The 22,895-nt window shown below is 40.9% G+C and overlaps 1 long non-coding RNA gene and 1 pseudogene across 1 annotated transcript; one reads left to right on the forward strand and one right to left on the reverse strand.

The window, feature by feature from the left end:
- Positions 1-2,186: 2,186 nt before the first annotated feature.
- On the reverse strand, positions 2,187-22,645 carry LOC139437457 (uncharacterized). The gene is made up of 3 exons (XR_011647260.1): positions 22,537-22,645; positions 6,491-6,612; positions 2,187-2,307 (listed from the first exon to the last, which is right to left on the reverse strand). It is a non-coding gene; the product is annotated as an uncharacterized lncRNA (long non-coding RNA).
- On the forward strand, positions 3,531-4,714 carry LOC101413779 (large ribosomal subunit protein uL3-like; annotated as a pseudogene).
- Positions 22,646-22,895: the final 250 nt, after the last annotated feature.

Below are 22,895 nucleotides of genomic sequence, written 5' to 3' on the forward strand. Positions count from 1 at the left end.
CCTAAATATCATTGTCCGGTCAACCAAGTGAACTGGGTGACAAAATGTCTCTATAAACGGAGCTTATATATCCCCATCCCCTGCAAGTAGGGTAATTATGTGGAACATGTTTTTGGCCATATTTACCCTATAACGAAGCAGAAAGATGTACCCTAGGATGTCCTTTCCTCCTAGGAATTATACATAAAATTTTGACCCACACCCCTCAAAACAAAATGGTCTACAAGACCATTTTGGCATTAAACGGAAGCACTCTCTGGTATGATGGGAGTGGCCACTTAGTAGTTTCCTTCCGGTTCCAGGGCTTTAAATGCTCCAACACAAGTGACGGCTCTGGCTGATTTCGCTGCCTAAGCCCTGAACTATCGCATAGTGTAATAGTAGAAGCCTCTTACATGCGGAAACCACTCAAATGAGAAAAGTAATACTACAAACCCCTCTAGCCTTGCTGTCCTCACCGCTGCACAGGGAGGCACTTGCGCCAGGACTGGCACTGCTTGCTGTACCTGTATACCTGATGAACATGCTAATGTTACCGATGCTGTAAATCATTTACAAACATCTTTTTATCACATGATAATCCGAAACTTCACGAACTCCTTGTCCCCCTGGCTCCCAAACCTACCCTTTCACTGGAGTTACTTTTTACTATTTGGTATCCTTATTACCGAGGTCATTTGCTGTCTTGTTGCTGTTTATGTTGTAACTGTGGCCTTGTAGCACAATACTAGACCCCCCTTCCACGCTCAGGGCTGGAGCTGAAGAGGTCGCGGAAAGTTCATCAGAGTTGTGGGACGGGGTGGATTGTGGCGTACGTGGCTTTCCGTTTTCTCCCCCAACCCTTCCAGCTCTTTCCCCTTTCAGTCCCAGCAACATTCCATTCTCAAATAGTTAAAACACAGGCCTCAGCAGTTGGCCGTTTGTGAACTGATCAGTAAACTCGGCATCAGGAATGCTTAACCTTTGCTCCAGAAACTTTCAGAACAATCTGTTCTTTTGAACTGCTTGGTTACCCTCCTATCAATAGATCTGTTACATAGTCGCCGGGACTATGGAACTTCTGCCTATGAACAAACAGTAAATGTTTGTTCCCTGGTTATCTGCCCGAAGCACTACATTCTGCAAAAGTCATGGCCCCTCGCAGGCCTCCCCACCTGCACGTAGCCATTTACATAAAAGACCCTTCTTGTTTTGTGGTGAGTGTAGACGATCGAGCTCAGAACTGTCATCTGCCTCCCACCACCGAGGAGGGAGATCCGTGTAAACCCCCATTAAATGCTCCCTTACTCACCAAGCTAGACGTATCTTTTTAAAAAATATAAGTTATCTCTTTTCTTTTAACAGATTTATTCTCTTTTTAAATGTGTGATTTTCTACCTATTTTTATTCCCCCACTGCCCCAAAATGGCTCCCTTGTCTGTCTGCTCGTGTTTTTTTAGGAAGCACTGGGAACTGAACCTGGGACCTCCCAAGTAGGAGGTGAATGTCTAGCCGCTTGAGCAACTTCCACTCCCTGCTGGTTGGATTGTCTGCTGGTTGCGTCATCTGTTGGCTGCAGCATCTTACTGGTTGTGGTGTCTGCTCATCGCAGTGGTTGTAGTGTCTGCTGGTTGCGGTGTCGCTGGTTGTGGCGTCTGCTCATCTTCTATAGGAGGCAATGGGACCTCCCTTGTGGGAGCAGGCGTCCAATTGCTTGAGCCACATCCGCTCCCCTGAGTCGTTCTTTGACTTGATATAATCCTCTCAGTTCAGCGGGAAACTGTCATTTTATACAGCCCCTTGCTACACTTGGGACAGTAGCGCAGTTACAAGTTTCAGAGCTAAGTCTTAAATTCAGGAGTGTTTGATTCCTAAATCCAGGCTTTTAACATACATAGAAGCTGGACTATACTAGTCTAAATAGAGTCTTCGTGATAATTAGAGAAAGGTGCCCTCTCCTTCAGGTACATACAGTCTCACACATGGGTGCTCAACTCAGTGAGCAGAACACGGCCTGGACTTCAGTTTCAGTCCTCACTGGTGATCCCATTCTTGGCCATGCATGGAAGCTCTGGTGGGAGTAAATGAGTAAAGATCATGAGTGGAGAAGATGCTGAGTTCATGGATGATATTTCCCCTGTTCATGGCTTTTAAATATGTCTTGGATCATATTATTTGGATAACTACAAGAAAAACATACACAACAGTTTTGTTTTAAATGTTTATTTAATCACTTAATTTTTTTGGACAGCAATTTTGTGCTCCTAATATTAAAATGCATGCTCTAGCCAGCTGTCTTACCAATGTGTACACTTGGCCAGTAGGTGCCTGAAAGAGAATGCAGGAGGCACAGCATGAGTGGAAAAACTTCATTCAACCTGGGAAAACTAAAATAACGATAAAAACAACAATAATAATAATATTAGCAAAACAGGTGATTTATATAATCTTTTAATATAAAAGCCTATGTATGTAGTTTTATAGTGTTAAAATAAAAACTTGAGCAAAATTTGGTTAGATCTCAGAGAGTTTTATGAATCGGTTCATGGATTGGGGAGAGTCCAGTTGCCATAAGGTAGAGAGGAATTCTGCAGAACAAATAGAGCAATAGGCTTTTATAAACAGAGCAAGAGAGTACATCGGGAGGAAATCTTCATGAGTTAATACAGACTACATTTCCTAATACAGGTAGTGCAGGTGCTTGCTTAGCAATGAGGAGGTCAGCTGCCTTAAGAATAGGGAGTGGGGATAGCTTATTGGCTGATTTGGGGCTTAACATGGGTGCCTCCAGTTGGGCCTACTAGATTTTACTTATTAATTCTCCCCTTTTGATCTGGCCTTCAGGTAAGCCAAGGGCTGAGATAAAAAATTTAAGGCATTAGCATCATTCTCAGTTATTATCTGCTGGCTCTAGATGGCTCTCATCAGTGATTAACTCTAGGTCACAAATATCCATGGAGTTGTGGTTTTGTTCTCTTTGCACTTCTGTTATTCTGAGTGGATGGACAACATTTGATGAGATGACTGGGTGCAACCATTTAAAAGTTACCAGGGTAAGTATAATACTAAGATTACTATGAATAGTAAATTGCCTAATGGCCCAAGGACCTAGGAGTCAAACCAAGTGAAATAAGAGAGAGAAACTATCCCATGATTATAAGATTTCTGTGCCAGCTTGGACCTCTATATTTCCTCCCATGACTTGGAGCAAGACATTGACCAGGAATTTACCCTAGGAAATAAGAATTGGTGGCAAATAAGTAACTATGGTGCAGTTAATTCTAACCATTGTTAATTGGCTTGCAGGAATTCAGAATCCAAAATGTGACTGAGTATCTTTAAACAATATATGAAAATTTTAAAAATATACATATATATGGTATATATATAATGTATATATAATGTTTATATGTACATATATACACATGTATGTTTGAATTGAACATGTATTATAAGTAAAAATATAAAGATTACAAATTAAAAAAACCCAAAAACACAAAACCAAGAAACCCCCAAAAACAATCACAACTCTACTGGCAGCACTCAGTGACATGATATCCCACAGGAAGTTCTCTGCTCTCAGGCAAGGGTCCCTGAGCTTCTTGCCTCAAAAGTGCAGCAGGTGGCACCACGGGAAGGTGAAGAGCTTCCCCAAGGATGAGTTTTCTAAACTTTTCTACCTTATATAGCCTTTCTGGACCATAAGACCGACATGACCCACATTGTGCAGAAGGTTGATAGACCAGGGTCCAAGGTGAACTAGAAGGAAGTGGTAGAGGCACTGACCATTGTGGAGATACTGCCCACGGTGGTTGTAGGGATCATGGGCTACACAGAAACCTCTTGCAGCCTCTGTACCTTCAAGACTGTCCTTGCTGAGCATATCAGACACAAGTGCAGATGGTGTTTATATAGAACTTGCATATCTAAGAAGGCTTTTAGCAAGTCCTGCAAGAAGTGGCATGGTGACAATGGCAAGAAGTGGCTCAAGGACTTCAGCAGCATGAAAAAGCACTGCCAGGTCATCTGCACCATGGCATACACCCAGATGTGCTTGCTTCCTCTGTGCCAGAAGAAGGCTCCCCTAATGGAGATCCAGGTGAATGGCAGCACAATGACTGAGAAGCTGGACTGGACCCAGGAAAGGCTATAGAAGCAGGTGGTTGTGAGCCAAGTGTCTGGGCAGGATGAGAATGATCCATCATGTCATTGGGATGACCAAAGCAAAGGGCTACAAATGTGTCCGAGCTGCTGGACACCAAGAAGCTGCCTTGCAAGACCACTGAGGGCTGTGCAAGGTTGCCTGTACTGGGCCATGGAATCCTGTACTTTGGCCTTCTCTGTGGTGTGGACTGGGCAGAAAGGGAAACACTACCACACTAAGATCAACAAGAAGATCTACAAGGTTGGCCAGGGCTACCTTATCAAGGATGGCAAACTGGTCAAGACCAACATCTCCATTCACTATGACCTGTCTGACAAGAACATCAACCCTCTGGGTGGTTTTATGCACTGTGGTGAGGTGACCAGTGACTTTGTCATGCTGAAAGACTGTGTGGTGGGGGCCAAGAAGTGGGTGCTCACCCTTCGCAAGTCCTTGTTGGTGTAGACCAAACACCGGGCTCTGGAGAAGACTAACCTTGAGTTCATCGATACCATCTCCAAGTTTGGCCATGACCACTTCCAGACTGTGGAGGAGAAGAAGGCATTCATGGCACCACTTAAGAAAGACTGAGGGAAGTGAACGTGGCTCAAATGACAGAGCGTTCATCTACCATATGGAGGGTCCAGGGTTCAATACCCAGGGCCTCCTGACCCGTGTGGTAAGCTGGCTCATGCGCATGTGGGGGTGCCCCACATGCAAGGAGTGTGCCCCATAGGAGAGCCACCCCATGTGAAAAAGCACAGCTCGCCCAGGAGTGGTTCCGCACACATGGAGAGCTGACGCAGCAAGATGACACAACAAAAAAGAGACACAGATTCCTGGTGCCACTGAGGGTGCAAGTGGACACAGAAGAACACACAGCAAGTGGATCCCGAAAGCAGACAATGGAGGGGTGGGAAGGGGAGAGAAATAAAGAAAATAAATCTTTTTTTAAAAAAAAGACTGAATTGCAACAGAAGAGGAAGCTTAACATCAGAAAAAGATTGTGCAACTGGCAGGATCGCAATAAAAAATGATTTTCCAATGAAAAGAAACCAATTCCAAGGAAAAACTGACTGACTTGTTTGAGGCGCATAAGTGTATATCCTTGTCAAGCAGGTAGAATTGATGACAGCACAAACTCCTCTTTGCTCAGCCAGCTAGTAGTCAAGCACAACTCTATGATCTAAAACAACTTTAGATGCAAAAGCATCTAATGATTTTTGTTGCACAGCAATAGCCTTTACAGTGGAATCAGCAATTTCTTCTACTGTTATAAATAAATTCCTAATCATGTTTTCATTAGTGTTAACTCCTAACCAAGGCAACGAAAGTCTAACAAAAGAGGCCCATTTTTGGCTTGGAAAGTAAATTAAGTGGCATAGTCCAGTGTGAAGCTTAGCATTTGTTACGAATTTCTAAGAGAACCAGAAGGCTTTTGAGGGTGCATTGTCCCTTCACTGTCCAATGACCTATGCAGAGGGTGGCTCAACCAGTAGAAGTTTCATTTCCTCCACACACAAAAATAGGCCCTGGAGAGGTGCAGCCCACCCCTAGAGGTGTCAAGGTCATCTCAGGAATGCCTCTGGATCTGTGAGTGAGCCATTTGCCATTTTTGTTATATTGGGAGTTGCATCTTGCCAGGTTGCCCATGGGTGTGGGGTATGAAGGATGCACAGCTAATGGCTGTGCTGTTATCTTTGTCACAGGGTATAAATAAAACAATTTCCTGATGTTTGTAGAAAAGTGAGGCAGGGGAATTTGGCTCCTATGGTAGCAATCCTGACTCAACAGAGAGGAAAGAGAGATTGAGGATTAGTGATAGCTTTAAAGGTGATCTTTGGGACCTAGAAGTGATTGGCCATGGGTTAAAAAAAATGAATCTCTGGCATCATGTAAAGATCATGGTTTATGAAGATAGATTCAACAATCAACTAGATTCCCTCCTTTTGCAAATGGCCTGCGGAAAATGAATGATTACATGGTATTTCCAAGTCATGGCGAGAAGGAAGAAAAGAGACAAACAACAAGAGTTTAAACATTTTTGGTGGTAGAAATTTCTAAGCAAGATGGAAAAGGTGTGCAAAAGGGGTGTGGATATAATAGAAGTGCAATAATATTTGTAAAATATAATATGAGAAGGACTAAGACAGGAACCTAGGGGTTATGGGTCTTGTTCTGTGGTCTTGGGGGAAGCGGCCCACCTCGTCAAGCTGTCTACTGCTCATGCTAGCAAATGCTTGTTGAAGCTCCCCAGTTTGGCCACAGTTCCAGTTGTTGGAAGGTGGAGCCCTGTTAAGTTGTGAGATGTGAACTCAAGATTCAATCCCTTCTAGTTTGACTGTGGTGCCAGAGGTTAAAGAGTACCTGGTAAGGTCCCTTCCAGCCTGGCTCAAGGGCTGCTTTGCATTGATGCTCCCTGCAGTTCAAATTGGGCTGAGCCTGCATATCCAGCTTGAAATTTACCATTGATTCCTCTCATACAGGATCTGTCAACAAAGAGAATAAGATCAGGGTTATGCAGGGTTATGTAAGTAAGGACAAGTAAGGACTGGGAGTCACTAACTGAGAGGTGATCAGCTCTCGGTTATAAGGATCTCCTTCATCTGGCAAAGGCAATAGGATGGCAGCGTTAAGGGATTGAATTGTTTTAAGAATTAAATTAGAAGGTGAAAGTAAAAGGATTTTCTCTGGTAGGCCTGGCTGGAGGATAGATGCTGAGTAAATTATGGTTTAAGAGGACTGCAGGGGGTGGAATGTAAATATACATTGTTGCCCATTGTTATTTCTGCAGATGATTCGATTTTTGCAACCACGGCTACTGCTTTTAAACAGGAAAGTATGCAAGCCACAACATCTAATTGGAAGCCATAATAGGCCATGTGTCTTATAGTTTTCCCATGATCTTGTGTTAATAAGCCAAGAGCCTGTCCATTTCTTTCGTGGATGAGGAGAGCAAATGGCTTAGGATAATTTGGTAGCCCCATGTCTGGAGGGGTTAATAAGGCCATGTTAAGTTGTTTAAAGACCTGTTTGCACGAGTTATCCCAAGGTCAAGGTTTAAGTGTGTTGGCTTTAGTCAATTTGTAAAAAGGTAATGTGAAAAAAGGAAAATTTGGGAACAAGAGATGGCAATAACCATAACCTGCCAGGCCAAGTGTTGTAGGAATTGGTGCTCCAGGTTCTTGGCTATGTCACATAAAAGAATTTAAGGACACACCATAGGGTAGGTAAGGGAGTAAAGCGTTTATTAACAATCAAGAAAAGAAATAGGTCCTGATATAACACATGAGATAAATAAGAAGGTACCTCTCTGTAAAGCCTTCAGGCAAAACTGTCCAAGTATAGTGTTGATTATTCTATGTGAAAGCAAATAGATATTGACTTTCTGGATCTACTGGAATGCCAAAGAAAGCAGAACACAGACATGGGTACAGGCGTGCTATAGGGTGAGACGAGTGTCGCTTCTCTAGGGGCTTCTGGTTTTATTGGCTATCATTGTGGGTTAGGGTTTATGCTGAATTGAGTATTTAGGACAAAGTGGGGGTACTTTATTGGGTAGTTTGATTTTTAGGGGTTGGTGTCTGGATGTGATTGGCTTTTGGCTTTTGCTTCTGGGTCCTGCTGGAGTTTGCTGCATGAGGGGCTTATGAAAATAGGGGTTAGTGTGGTAATTTCCTGTTTTTCTCCTTTTTATTTTTATTGGATGGATGCTGCAAGCTGCATTCCCATAACTTGTTTGTGCATGGCAGCAGGCACAAGCTGCCGAAGCTGCTTCTGCAGCTGATAACATGCCTGCGCTAGTTCAGTTTTTTTCCTACTGGGTGGTGTTTGTGCGGAAATTTATTTGTTTTCCTCCTGAGGACCCTATTCTATCCTGCCTCACAAGGAATTCTTTGTCTTTTTGTCATGGCCTTAGGGAACTCCTGGATCCTTTTTATTCTTCTGGGTAACAAGTGGCACCATTCAGTGTTTAAATCATGACCCAAATAGTGGACTATCTCTGAGTAGGCTGTCATTTTTCCTTAATGACTTCATGTCCCTTTGAAGCTAGCTAGTGGAGTAAATAGAATCTCTTAAGGAATTCTCTTTATAGGGGAGCAGAGCAATAAATCACCCACATATTGTAATAGATGGAGCCATTAGAGACTTGTGGGGTGCTCAGGTCCTGATATAACACATGAGGCAAATAAGAAGGTACCTCTCTGTAAAGCCTTCAGGCTAAACCGTCCAAGTATAGTGTTGATTATTCTATGTGAAAGCAAATAGATATTGACTTTCTGGATCTACTGGAATGCCAAAGAAAGCAGAACACTGAACTACAGTTGTAAATCCATCTAGAATCAGAGAAGCACAGGATAATGGTAATGGGTTTGGGGCGACAGGAAAGTGAGGGATAGCTAATTTGTCAATGGCTCTTCAATCTTGAACAAACCACCAGCTGTGACCATGTGGTTTCTTAACAGGTAAAATAGGAGTGCTTGAAGACTAGTGCAGGGAGTAATTAGTCCTTGAGATACTAAGGGGTTAGGTTGGCAGAGGCCTCCTGTTTCAGTGCATCTTGAAGAAGTTTTGCTAAGGTTTAGGATGTGTCAATCTGTCCCTTTATAGGTTGGGTTCTTTGGAGTCTCCTTTTGTTGGTACTGGCGACAGCCCACCCATCGAGGTTCCAGTACAGCAGATCAGTCAGGGTGGCACGAGGAACTTCTTCATTCTTTACAGCTAATGAAGTTTGCCAAGAGCATGTACGGTCTGTCTCCGTGTCTTCAGGAAATTCTAAAGAGAGCTCTACCTCTGGGGAGAAGCAAATTACACCTCTTATTTTTGATGACATGTCTCTTCCCAGAAGATTTATGGGAGCAGAGTCATAAAGCAAAAAGGAATATTCTTCAGGAAAAGGACAAACGGCATTTGGGCTGGTTTGGGTAATACCGCTGACGGGCTCTGTGGCTAACCACTACGCCGGTGATTTGCTTTCCCTGAGGGACTTGTTTTAACAGTGTGGAGATCAGAGTTGAAAATGTGGCCCCAGTATCTACAAGAACCTTCCAAGTTTCACCATTTACTTTTTTTTTAAAAAGTAACAAATCAATTTTATTAATACATATTAGTGTATCAGTGTGTCAGCAAATCAGTGGTATTTGCTATAATCACATAGTTGTGAATTTATCACTTCAGTCATTACTACAGCATTTTCATTATTTCAATAATAATAATAAACATGAAACAGACTAACAAGCAAGAAAATTCCTCACCTCTCAATCCCTCTATGCTTCCCCCACTGTACATAGCTGCTGTTTCTGGCTATTATAACCAAAATTTGTTTCCCCTTGTTCATTTAAAAGGATTATGAGGAAGAGGTCCCCCAAACTCCCTCAATATTGAGCAGGGTTAGAAAGTTATTTTCCTTTTTCTGAGGGCAATTTCTCTTCCAATGTCTGTATTGATTGCAAATTTGGCACCTATTTCTAAGTTTGGGGTTTGATTTCTGGATTAAAAATTACAACTGGTTTGATTGCAGTGATTAGTCTATGTCTAACATAAGTCTGGCAGTTTTCTGGTTTTTAAAAAAGATTTATTTATCCCCCCTGCCACCACTGGGTCTTTTGGCTTTTGTTTTCCTGTCTGTATTGTCTTCTCTTCTCATTTCCTCTCCTCTAGGAGTCACCAGGATTTGATCCTGGAGACCTCTGATGGGGAGAGAGGTTCCCTATCAATTGTGCCACCTCAGTTTCTGGTTTCTGTTGCACTTCACCTTGACTCTCCCCTTTTCTCTCTTTTCGTTGTGTCATCATCTTGCCGCGTGACTGACTTGTGCAGGCACTGGCTGACCACGCGGGCACTCATACAGGGACTGGCTTGCTGCGTAGGCACGCTTTCTTTTCTTTTTTACCAGGGGGGCCCAGGGATTGAACCCAGGTCCTCCCATATGGTAGGTGGAAGTTCTATTACTTGAGCCACATCTGCTTCCCGTGGTTTTTTAAAAATCTGTTTCTAAAGTTATTTCAAAATGTTCAGTCATAGTTAAAAGTTCAGCTACGTCCATTACCTCCCAACCTATTTTATCTTTCTATAAGTCCCCTTATTTGGGGGATAGGCCATTTACAAGTAGAACCACCAATGTGGGCTGGATTTTGGCAGTTCTGTTTTTAAATCCTGAATGTTTCAGTAAAAGGGTTTTTCTAATTGAGTTTTAAAATCTGCCACAGATTAATCCTTTTTTGAATGCTTATAGGTTTGAATGTCTGACTTATCAGTGTGTGCAGGAAAAACTTTAGGAATGGTTTTTAGTACATTTTTCTAGTTTTTTCATGCACACAGGCAGATGACACCATGGAGGTTTTGGGATTTTGACTACCTTCCCCAGGCTCTAGCCAGTCTGCTTCACACACCCATTTTTGTGCTTTCCCTGGTACAAATAACATGGATTAATTGATAAAAATCTGGTAGCCTGGGGTTGGAGGCTCCTTTAAGCATTTCAAATTACTCATATAAATTTTGAGGCTCTCCCTTGGACTAAGGAAATTCTTTGATTATAGCTCACAGTTCAGCCTTTAACCATGGAGTGAAAATTATTTGTGATAGTTCTCCAGTAACGTCAGGGATTCTAAGTTTGAAAGACTATTTAACTTCTTCAGCTGAAAGTAGGGTAACTCTGCTGGTGCATGGGCCAGCTCCACACGGGTCAAGGATGCCCAGGGTTTGAACCTTAGACCTCCCATGTGGTAGGCAGATGCCCTATTCACTGGACCAAGTCCACTTCCCTCATTCACTTTTTAAAAGGAGTCCTTTTGGGAAGCTCTTTTAGATTCTTGAACTTTTTTGGATGACTCAGCATACTAATTGAAATAGGCATCCATTTGTTCTGCCTTATTTGGGAGCCGGCTTTTCCAAGTGTACCTCTAAGGTGAGCAAGTTTATTCAGATAAAAATATTCTCTGTAAGGGCCAATGTAATTCTAAGGTATCTAGTGATATTCTGCCAGTTAGTTAAGTAGGCGCAATTCCATGCCACATAATTCTTAAACATAAAAGATGCTGCTGGGATGCCAGCTGGTGGAATATGAGGATCCCGGCAAAACCAGCAGCAAAAATGCTGCCAACCCCACAATGGAAATGCTGTGAACAAATTAAAAGGTTAAGGACTCAGGTCCTTTATAAGGGACCTTCCTGCTGAGAATAACTGACCTGGTAACCCTTGGGCAGGAGCTCAGTGTGATCAGAGAACTCAAACACAAGAGTGGAAGCTAGGACTTGAGAAGAACTCACCAACAACTCTGATGAGACAGTGAGAATAGCAGTGAACACAATGGTTTCCAGCAGGTGCTACACCTGTCATTGAGGTTATTTGCAGAGTCATTCACAGTTTCCTTCAGGTCCTTTTGTGTTTGCCAAAATGACTGTTAAAATGAAAACTTGGGCAAAATTTGGTTAGCTCTCAGAGAATGTTATTGAATCAATTCATAAATTGGGCAGATTCCAGTTGCCTGGAGTTAGAAGAATTCCATAGAACAAAGAGAGGGAGTCAGGCTAGAACAAAGACTTGAGGGGAAAAATGGTGTTGTAGGAAAGCACTAGGATGATAAGGACAAAACAGTCGGTTCCCTGTAAAATTCCTGCTCCTGGTTGCCCATCTTTGGTTGTGCCTGACAGTGGAAAATCCTGCCATCAATGGAGGTGTGAACTGGCCAAGGCAGGGTGCCTGAGGTCCATTCATCACCTGACTATTGCATGTGTTCAGACTCCCCTCCCCTATCCCCCACTCAGACTGGCAGACACTCAGAAACAATGAGAATGTTGTGTTTCCAATCTCTCTTTTGCATACAACAGAACCGAGAATGTTACAATACAAAAGTCTTCATTTACATGGAGGAAGGAAGGGGGGAGGAGGCCAGCCTTAATAAATTCATGCCACACTCCCATCTCAAATGTGTCTTTCATGTCTTTCACTTTGCAATAAACTTTCTGCGTAATCTGTGGCTTGCCCTTAAATTCTTTCTCACAATGTGGCCAAGAACTTGGATACTATCTGGCAACATCTTTGGTGAGCCAGCCAGGAGCTCCAGTAACTCACAAAATCAGTGTAAGCTGTGAGTCCTTGCCTTGGATTGTGTGGCAGTTTGGTATTGTTTATGAATTCCAAAAATAGATATTGGATTATGTTTGTAAAGTGGTTTGTTCCTCTGGGCATAATAGATCGTATTAGACCCAGAGGTTTCATTTTTAATTTATTAAATCAAGATTAGGGCTTTTATTTGACCACATCATTAGGGCAACTCTGTTTGAGACCCTGTCTACAACGAGGCCTACACCTGTGGGCTATATGAACATGCTCAGTCAAAGAGAGGGAAGTAAACACATGCAGAAGGAGAACACAGAGAGTTGAGCTTTTGACACTGGAGCCCTGGAGAGAGAGCCTTTCACCTGATAGTTCACAGCTGGCCTTGTGGAGAGAGCAGAGCACCTGAACCTAGAAAGAGATGAGCCCCAGGAAGAGCGTTTTTAATTTTAAGTTAACAAACGAAAATTCTGGAAAGAGCTCTATTCAAATTGTTAAAAAATTAAATAAGTGCTTATATAGGTAAACAAACACTCTGAATTAGGAAAGCCAAACAGGATAAAAAGTCACATAAAATTTGACTAAAGAAACTCTTTAAAAGAAAGAAACTAAAGAGTTTGTTCTGAATTATTCCGTAATCTTTCTATAACCTATCTACCTCTAGGGTCTTCTGACCTTAACTGAATTCCAATGACTCATTAAAACCAGTTTAGGAAACTACGAGGGATGGGCTGGGTGTGGAAAGCTAGGGGAGGTATGAGTTTAGTTTAGAATTCTGTCTACTAGGCCTGACAATGAAAATGATGGGGCAGAGGGGTATTACAGAATAAACCTTGTTTTATATCATCAGTCCTGCAATTCCTCAATGAAATTTTAACAGCTTTCAGATGAGAATAATAATCCAATGGCCAAATTTCAGTTAGTAAAAAGCAAGTCCTTGAAAGCTATGACAAGGTTTTTTGAAATTATGATAAAAACAAAAAAAAATTATAATATATTCTTCTGAGCCTGAGAGTCAATATGCTTTTGAGGTTGTTTGCAGTTGTAAGGTAGTATGAAAACAAGGAAGTTTTAGTCTATGGAGGAAAAGAAAAAAGAAAACATTTCTTATGTAAACTATCATTTTGATTTTTATTCTACTCAGGTGTAATCTCCCTAGGTTTATATGGATACTAATAAAATAAGGTAGCATTAAGTCTATTAAATCTTTAAGATAATGAACATTGTAAGTTTTTGGTTAAAGAAATTGTTATAAATGTCTTTTTAAAAAAATAATTGTTTTGCCTAAATTGAAATGACTCAATTTAAACAAAATAAAATGAGGAATATAAGACGAGACTTCAATGGATATGAAAGATGTAGAAGGTCTGTGAAAGCTTCTTTGAAGAAGTGTGTTTTGTCCTAAGATAAAATGGTTGGTTTTCATAAAATCAGGGTGCAAATATGTAGGACAAAGACTTGAATGCATATGGAAGGTTGTAGAAGGGTTAGTGGAAGTGAATTTCCCTTATTGCTGACTGTAATTCAATAAGCTTATTTAAAGGTGAACTTTGTCCTGAGATGAAGAAACTAATCTGTGTGGTTATGGATGGTTATGGGAAGTTTGCAAAAGCATTTTCCAAACTGAAAGATTACAATGTAAATTACTGATTCGAGTAATCATTATTAAGTAGAAATCTAGGAGTTGATATTGATAAGAAAAAGTAACTTTAGAGCAGAAAAACTACCGGAAGCCACCTCAATCTTAAAATAAACTGCTAGCTAAGATTTGTTTACTGAATGCTGCATGGTACACTGATGCAAAACCAAATTTGTCTTTCTCTCTGTTAAAACAACAGTTTTCTTAAATGGCTGGTCTGTTTTGAGAGGAAGGATATAAAAGTCATTTTGAGATAATGAAGGTATGTATAAAGAACAAAAGATCTGTGTCTTATTAGAATGGTTTCATCACATCCTTAATGGTTTTAAAAATACAGAGCCACTGCTGTTTTGGAAGTTAAATCTCTTCCAAACTATTTTACTAACTTGTCACTGTGATAAATAGAGGCCTCTTTAACTGTAATGTTTGGACCTGACAACATTTAATATTCTAGTAAAACCCATAAAGATATCTTTAATTGCAAGCTGTTAGAAAAGAATTTATTCTTGCACCTTGTAAAAAGTGATATATACTTAATAATGTATAAAAATACATTGCATTTGCTACTCAGAAGTTTTAAGGAATCACCCACACTGTTAAATGTAATATATTCTCAAGGTGGGGATATAAATGTTCCAATAAACATATAAGGTTGTGGTAGCAGGAAGATAATCTTGATTCCATTGGGAATCTTAAGTTTTAAATTTACTAGAGAAATAATTTTCTTCTGGTGCTGCTGAAGTTTCTTTGTGTTAAACAGTATCTTTCTAAAAGAGAAAATATGAAGAAGAAGTTAAATATGTAATTTACTTATATATTTGAGGATTGTATAGAAATTCTTAGAGACTTTTAAAGTTCTCACGGTCTATTCTATCTTCATGCTGGTCTGCATAATAATATCATTGGTTATAGTTTTAGTTATTCTTAGAAAAATGTGATGTTACAAAAACAACCAAAATCTCTTATCAGTTATACTGTTTTGTGCTGGTACTTCTTAAAAGAGCATTGTAAACAAAAAGAGACTTTAAAGGAAAAGCAAGGCAAACGTTTATGTTATGTTTTGCCGGTTGATTAACATAATTTTGGTAAAAGAGTAAAAGTAAAATGAAACCAAACTTCTACTGTCAGTTGTAATTAATGATCTCTAGAAATAACTTTAGTTAAGGAAGTTGGGGCCTAGACTGTAAGCTCTTGGAGCAGTCACATTTATTCCTGAGCCCTGATCTCTAATGGTTATTTCTAAATCCTGAGATACTTTGCTCTTTATATATAAACTAATAGTTCTCTAGAGTTTTTTTAAAGTACCTGTATGATACCTGGCACCCAGAGTTCAAATTAGCCAGCTCTAACAGTGATGAAGAAGCAGCCCTAAGTCCACACAGACACACAAACATTGGCCATAGAGATGCTGCCACAGGGTGGTGCTTGGCTAAGGCACTAGGTGTCCCCATTGAATATTCTGACCTAGTTCATGTCATACCAGATTGCGGGGCCTACTTTCGGCTTTGGCCATGAACAGCGTTCTAGCCCAGTTCCTGAAGGGCATGAGTTGGGGCAACTGCGAGACCAAAGATCACACCAGGTACTGAATCAGACATGAGTTTATTGGGACTTATGAACAGGAGAGAGTCCCAGAAGGCAGAGGCTCAGGGATTAAAGAGAGCGCTCCGCAAGCCCGTGGGAAAATGAGGGGCAGTGTAAAGGGCCCCGTAACAAAGACATCCCACAGGGTAGTGATACAGGCTATGGGTGGGGCTGTGCGTCTCTTCATGAATAACCTGGACTGTGTGTATCAAACAATAAAAACTGCAGCCCTGCCCTTCATAACCGTGCCTGCCGCTCCAGTCCTGGAAAGCCAATTAAGTGGTATAGGTGCTATAGACTTTGAATATTCAGGGAGGATTCAAACTAAATATGTTAATTCAACCTTCCTGGAATGTGGGAAATACGTGTTAATTCAAGCTTATCTAGCACTCAAACAGCACCATTTGACTCTTGACTCCTACATCCTCTGTATAAAAAGAACCCAAAAAACCTTATTCGGGGCTGGGGTTTTTGAACAGAGAAGTTCCCAAGCCTGGCTGGTCGTAAATAATTTTTCCTTCACCAGATTATTAGAGTCCCGGCCTTCCATACACGATTATTGAATCTCTCTGCTTCCACAACAGTATGAGAACAGAGCTTCTGCTAGAGCCCTGTGACGTGCACAGATGCGGGGGCTGAAGCTGTTATTGAAGGAAGGAGGTGAACTGCCTGAAGAAAGTTACAGTTTACAATATCGCCTGTATTAGTCAGCCAAAGGGGTGCTGATGCACCCCTAGAACAATAAAGGTATCTGCCACATCTCCTGGTCATGCTCATGAAGTAGATGGAAATATGTTGCTGTGTCAGGCTCCTACAGCTCTGCTGCTGCAATGGCTCGATATCCCCAGGTTTACAGAGGATATTACCTCCAGAATGGCTGTTCCACAGTGCTGGAGGGTGCTATGCATCAGACTGGTAGAACACGGGAGCCTGCTTTCCTGTTCTCTCTAGCACCAATGGTGTTGCAGCATGCTGGCCGAGTGAAGGATATACCAAGTGAAGCAATAATTACCAGAGTAATGTGAGTAGAACTAAACAAGCACAATTGGCATTATGGCCTGCTGCTATGGAGAGAACACGTACGGTATCGCAAACCTGAAACTTAAATATATCAGCTGCAGCTCAATGAGAAACTTGTGCATTGGTTAGTATTAAGTGCCGTTCCTATATACCTGATGAATACGATATCTCCTCTATACTAGATCATATGTAGAGGGTTATTGAACTTGTTAAACTTGATTCATTTTCTAAGTAGTAATGAACTTGCCTATAAAATGAAAGAAAGGCTCTCTTCAATACTACCTTTATTTTGTTGGTCATATGCTTGCCTTGTTGCTTACATTGTCTTTGTGAGTTTATGTCTAGGGCATGCTACAGAATGATATGAAGATTTTCCTTGTCCTAGTCAGCAAGAAGTAATTACAAAAGATGAAACCTTCATCCATTCTCACATTTGCTGCAACTTTAAACTATCAAAATGGAATTTTCTTTCTTTGCAGAAAGAAAGCTTACCTCCCCTTACCTCCTCTCTGGACAGGCTTATGCTCACTAGTGTACATCTCTCCCGCCATAGTTTATGGGCCCACCAACCTAGCCCTCCCATTCCCTGTGCTCTATAGTGACGGTATAATTCCCTTATTCACTGCTCTGGGAATCACAAGGCACTCAGTACCAGAATAAGCAGCTTACTCAGAACTCAGCAGGTATTTCACAACCTATCCTTAGAATTTGCTAGTTGCATAGAATAAACAAGCCATGGTCTAGAGGCCCTTGGACAACAAATAGATTCTCTCACAGCTGAGGTTTTGCAAAATCACAGGGCTCTAAATGTGCTCACAGCAGCCCAAGGTGGGGCCTGTTTATTCCCTAAAGAAGAATGTTGTTTTATGTTAACTGCTCTGGAGTGGTATTAGATACTATCCACAACCTAATAAGATCGGACTTGAAAACTCAAATCTCAATGACTCCTGGCCTTCACTTTGCCTTGGCCTAATCTTTCCTGGCTCCTACCGCTTTTAGGCCTATTCTCAAATGTTCTCTTTATTTTCCTAATAGGCCTTGGTGTTTTTAAAGCCCTCACCAGGTTTATCTCTTCCAGTTTAGATGCTTTACAGTGCAAACTAATGATCATGTGAGGATTCCACCCAGTTCCAACCACAGTCCCCTCAGCCTCAATAGAATTGCCGGCGAGTATTACCCCTCCATCAGGCAGGGACTACTGCCCCTAACCAGCAGGAAGCAGCTATAGGAAAATGGCCTTTGTACTTCAGCTGCCCCTTACGAATAAGTGTAAAAGCTCTCTGAGGGGAAGTTGAGGCAGGCTAGACCAGGGTGCCTGAAAGAAAAGAGGGTGCCACAGGAAAACACCAGGGCTATAAGGATAAAACAGTTCTGTGTAAAACTCCTGCTCGTGGTTGCCCATCTTTGTCTGTACCTGACGACAGAAAGCCCCACCAACAAGGGGGTGTCAACTGCCCAAGGTTGGGGTGTCTGAAGCCCGTTTATCACCTGATCATTTCATGTTTGCAGACCCCCTCTCTCAGGCTGGCAGACCCTCAGAAACAACGAGAATGTTGTGTTTCCAGTCTCTCTCCTGCATACAACAGAACCAACAAGAATGTTGCAATACACAAGTCTTCATTTAAGTGGAGAATGGAAGGGGCGAGGCCGGTAGTAATGGGGCCACAGGCCTAGCCCCACCGGGCAGCTCTCACTCCTGAGCACACCTGCACTCACCTCCCCCGTGTGTACTTTCACTTCTTTCACTTTGCAATAAACTCTGCGTGCTTAGTCTGTGGCACATCCTTGAATTCTTTCATGTGTCGTGGCTAAGAACCTGGATACCGTCCGGCAATTACAGCTCTGCGCTTTTATATTCAGAGCAAGGAAGTATGTTGGTAGGAAATCGTCACTGGTTTATGCAGACTGCATTTCCTAATGTGGGTGGTGCAGGCACTTGCTTAGCGATGAGGAGCTCAACTGGCATGAGAATAGGGAGATGGCGATAGCTCATTGGCTGATTTAAATTCTGTTTTCTGGGTGAGCCCTGGCATTTACAGGGAATAGAAATTTAGATTTTGGTCTTGCTGACATTGGGGCTCAGCAGAGTCACCTCCAGTTGGGTCTACTAGATTTTATTTTTGAAGAACTAGACACATCATAGGCACTGAATAAGCGAAGTATTTTATTTCTGCATTTCTTTTTTTCTTTTGTTTACTAAATAAGTATTTTATTTCTGCATTTCTTTTTTCTTCTGTTTATTTTTTTCCCTTTTGTTTCTTTGTTTTAAAAGGAACTTTAGATTACATAATTGTTGCACTGAAAATATAGGGGATTCCCATACCCCCCCCACCTCCCCCTCCCACACTTTCCCCCAGGAACATCTTTCATTAGTGTGGTACGTTTGTTAAAATTGATGTACACATACTGAGGCATTGCTACTAACCATGGACTACAGTTTACATTGTGCTTATACTTTATACTGTACAGTTTTATAGCTTTTGACAAAATGTAGAATGGCCTGTATCCGTCGTCATAATGTCACGCAGGACATTTCTAACACACCTAATCTCCTAGTTGCACAAGAGGTGGAGAACTGTGGATATCTGTAGAGAGAGACTCAGAGACAGTTTTGTGGAGTTCAGAAAGGTCTGTGAGAGTTTTTCGCAGTAGGTAGCCAGTGAGGAGCTAACTTCAGCCGTTCGTGACTAGGGAAATAAGGCCATGGATCTGCCAGTAACAGAAGGTTGGTGAGGGCCGAAAGGGCATCCCTGTAAATTAATGAGGACCAGGGGGAGAACGTAAACACAAGGGGGATGAAATTGTTGGGTAAGTTTCCTAGCTGTGTCTTGATTTGGCCACTGGTGTGTTCAACTAAAGCCTGATGACTGGGGCGATAGGCACAGGGAGGTGCTGCAGGACGGACCAAGGGGTTTAGAGAGGAGTTGCCCTGTTCCCTGGGTGCCACAGTTACTTTGGATTTTTAACAGAGACTGTACGGCATTGAGGCACAAAAATTGCCTGCCTGATCTGAAGTCGCCGTGGCAGCGACTATATGTAAGCAGGAGGCAAAGCCTGGACTTTCGGCATCCAAGGTCAGGCTGCCATAGCCTATGGGGCGATAACGATCAACGTGCTTTGGGATTTGTACTCGGCATGCACTCCCTCCTTTTTTTTTTTGCTGCAATTTGGGGAGGAAAGAATTGGAAGTGTTGGAGGAGAAAATGCAAAGTTGCGTATGCTACACTTTACCCTGTCCCACAGCTCCTACAATCTTTCCGCCACCTCTTGCACAAAAGGCGCCCGAGTGTGGAACAGGGGTTTATAAATGGTAGTACAGTGATATAATGCCACGACTACAATATAAACAACAAGATAAGCAATTATAGGAGTTCCTGGGCTCTGGGAATTGCCGCCTAGGAGGTCAGCTCTTATCTTAAAGATAAGGGGAGATCAAAGATGCCGGATGCTGGCACTTATCCCCACTTCTAACAGGCCGATTGATGCTGTCACTACAGTGGCAGCCCAGTCCAGCAAGAACTTAGCAGCCGTGTGAATTCGCAACAGAAGCCTAAGCGTGCAAGCACAAATGTTTGGTAGGTGCCGAGAGAGGTGTTTCTTGTGAGTAATAAAACAGTGGAACTTTCTCCCATAGGCCTAGGACATTTTCTTAGATTAGGCAAGAGCTGGGCTCACAGTACCACACATGGTAACCCTCCAAAGGAGCAGGTATGATGCCAGTTGTGTTTTACCACCCATGGCAGCTCCTTTGTGGTCACTCTTTTTTGTGTGGACATAGAGCTGCTGCTTTATCACTTAAGAGTTGGCTAATTTTAATGCTGGGTTCCAGGTGTTAAACAGTACTAAAAAAATTCTAAGGAGCTATTAGATTACACACAAAGAGTAAAGCATATCAGGATTTAGAAATAACAATTAGAGATCAGAGCCTAGGGATAAATGTGACTGCTGCAAGAGTTTACCATTTAGACCCTAATTTCCTTAAATAAAGCTGTTTCTAGAGATTATTACCTACAACCTATAGTAGAAGCTTTGTTTTTTCACTTTTTTACCTTTACTAAGATTATGTTCATTAACAGGTATTTCACTTCTGCAGTACAGGAAATATTGTTTTCTTGATTATTTCATGAAAATTTACGATTGTCAATGGAATCAAGATTATCTTCTGCTATCACCATCTTAATATGCAGATTGAGGTGGCCGACAGGTTTCTTTGTTATGAAATTACTTTTTGTTATAGTATTAGTTCAGATTTCTACTTAGAAATGACTTCCTGGAATTAGTGATTTATATAGAAATACTTTAGTTTAGAAAATGTTTTTACAAACTTCCCATAACTATCCATAACAATATAGACTAGCTAATGCACCTTCAGATAAATTTCACCTCTAACATATTAAATTAACTTTCACAAGCCCTCTACCACTTTTTATGTTTATTCAGGTCTTGTCCTACTTATTCCTGCCCTCATGAAAACTAGTCATTTTATCTTAGGACAAAAACACACTCCCTAAACAAGCTTATTAAATTTTAGTCAGCATTGACTGCGAATTCACTTCCATAAAATTTTTACTTCTCTCTCTATTCATTTAAGTCTCATTTTACATCTCTCATTCTGTTTTGTGAAAACTAATATTCCACTTAAGGGCAGATTTACATATTTCTTTAACTTAATTTTACTAAAACAAACTTACCATTTTCATTATTTTAAAGATCTAATAAATACAATATTAATTTATTTCGTAAGTATCTGTATAAGCCTATGGAGATTACACTTACATTGAATTAAATAGAAACATTATAGTTTAGGCAAGGAATATTTTTTTCTTTTCCTACATAGAAGACTAAAACCACTTTTTTCCATAGTATTCTTAAAATTGTGAACAACCTCAAAAGCATACTGACTACCAGACTCTGGAATATACTATAATTGTTTAATTTGTTCCTCCCATAATTTAGAGAAAACCTTCTAAGGGCCTTTCCTTTCTTTTTTTTTTTTTAACTGAAATTTGGCAATTGAATTATTAGTTGCCCTCATCCCAAGGCTGTTAAAAGGTTTAAATCGGTGAATTACAGGATGAACTATGTAAACCAGGGTTTTTTCTGTAAACATTTCCTCTGTCCCTTTCATTCTTAATTTCCAAGCCCAATAGAGTTCTAAACTAAACTTAAATTTCCTTATTTTATTGGAAATAAATTTCCTTCCTCCATAGCTCTCTCAAAGAAAAGGCAGGGTGGGGGACGGGGCAGGGTAGAAAGGAGTTTAGGAAAAACTTTAAAAAAAAAAAAAAGTTATTCAGATTAAAAGTTACTAAATTTTAACAGCACCAATTTTATTAATATGGTTATCCAGGTTCAGTTAGAATTAACATGGAAACAGAACAGAGAACATTAATGATGTTAAGTTTTTTATTATTATTCCTTGTTTTTTCTAAATAATATAGCAAAACCGTATAAATAAAACGGTGAAAACACATATAATTTTTTAAAACTAGGATTAATGGCACATATAGGCATTACAGTTTTCCAAGAAAAACAATGTAATGTATACAATTTAATTCGATATGAATTTTGAAACTTATGAAAGTATTTTGTCTTTACAGTTCTGTTAAATCCTTTGTAATTAGGTATACAAACACATTTAATTTATACAAAGCTTAGAGAGAAGTTTTTTCCTTAAATGAATTACGTTTCTATATGAGGACATTAGTAATATGCATTCAAAATATTTATTTTATACTTTTTTATTATAATCAATTGGCAATGGTTTCAGTATCCAGGCCTATAAATCTGAATGATAAGACTGAATTCTTTACAAGACCCACTGAATCTTCATTAGGATTTGGGAAATCTCATTACTAGAGAAAGGGAAGTTAACTAAGATAGAACCCAGAGGGAGAAGACAGGAGGATTTTACAGAGCACCAGAAGCTCAGCTTCTCCAATTTCTGGGACTCTAGGAGTATTATTTTATCTTTAAGCAATCTGAGTAGCGCTCTCTTAAGAATTTTTATTTGTTAATTTAGTATTACCATCCAGAGGTAGGAAATTATACATTAAACAAACAGACGCAAATCACAGAAACACAGAACTACAGAAATAGAAAACTTACTGACCGTTTCCCACAACAGCAGAGAAAGTGTAAAGAAACAGCAGCAGAAGAGAATTCTCTTATCTGAGGGCTGAGGACAGAGGCTGGGATGGAGGCCCCACCAGACCTGAGCTCAACAAAGTCTTTTGACCTCAACACGGCAGGAGTTCAAAGATCCGAGGGGCTAGCCGGGGCAGCCAGGGGACGACCGCAGAGAGGAGGCAGCACAAAGGAGGCCTGCAGGTACTTTGCTCCTCTCTGAGGTGTCTGAAGCGTTGTCTCAGTGTCCACCTTCGGATCCCACTTCTGTACACCAAGTAGTGTGGTGCTGAAAATAAAATGGACAAAAAAGGGGGATGCAGAGCAAGTTTATTGAACCACCGT

The sequence above is a fragment of the Dasypus novemcinctus genome, chromosome 23, assembly GCF_030445035.2.
Source record: "Dasypus novemcinctus isolate mDasNov1 chromosome 23, mDasNov1.1.hap2, whole genome shotgun sequence".
NCBI classification, from domain to species: domain Eukaryota; kingdom Metazoa; phylum Chordata; class Mammalia; order Cingulata; family Dasypodidae; genus Dasypus; species Dasypus novemcinctus.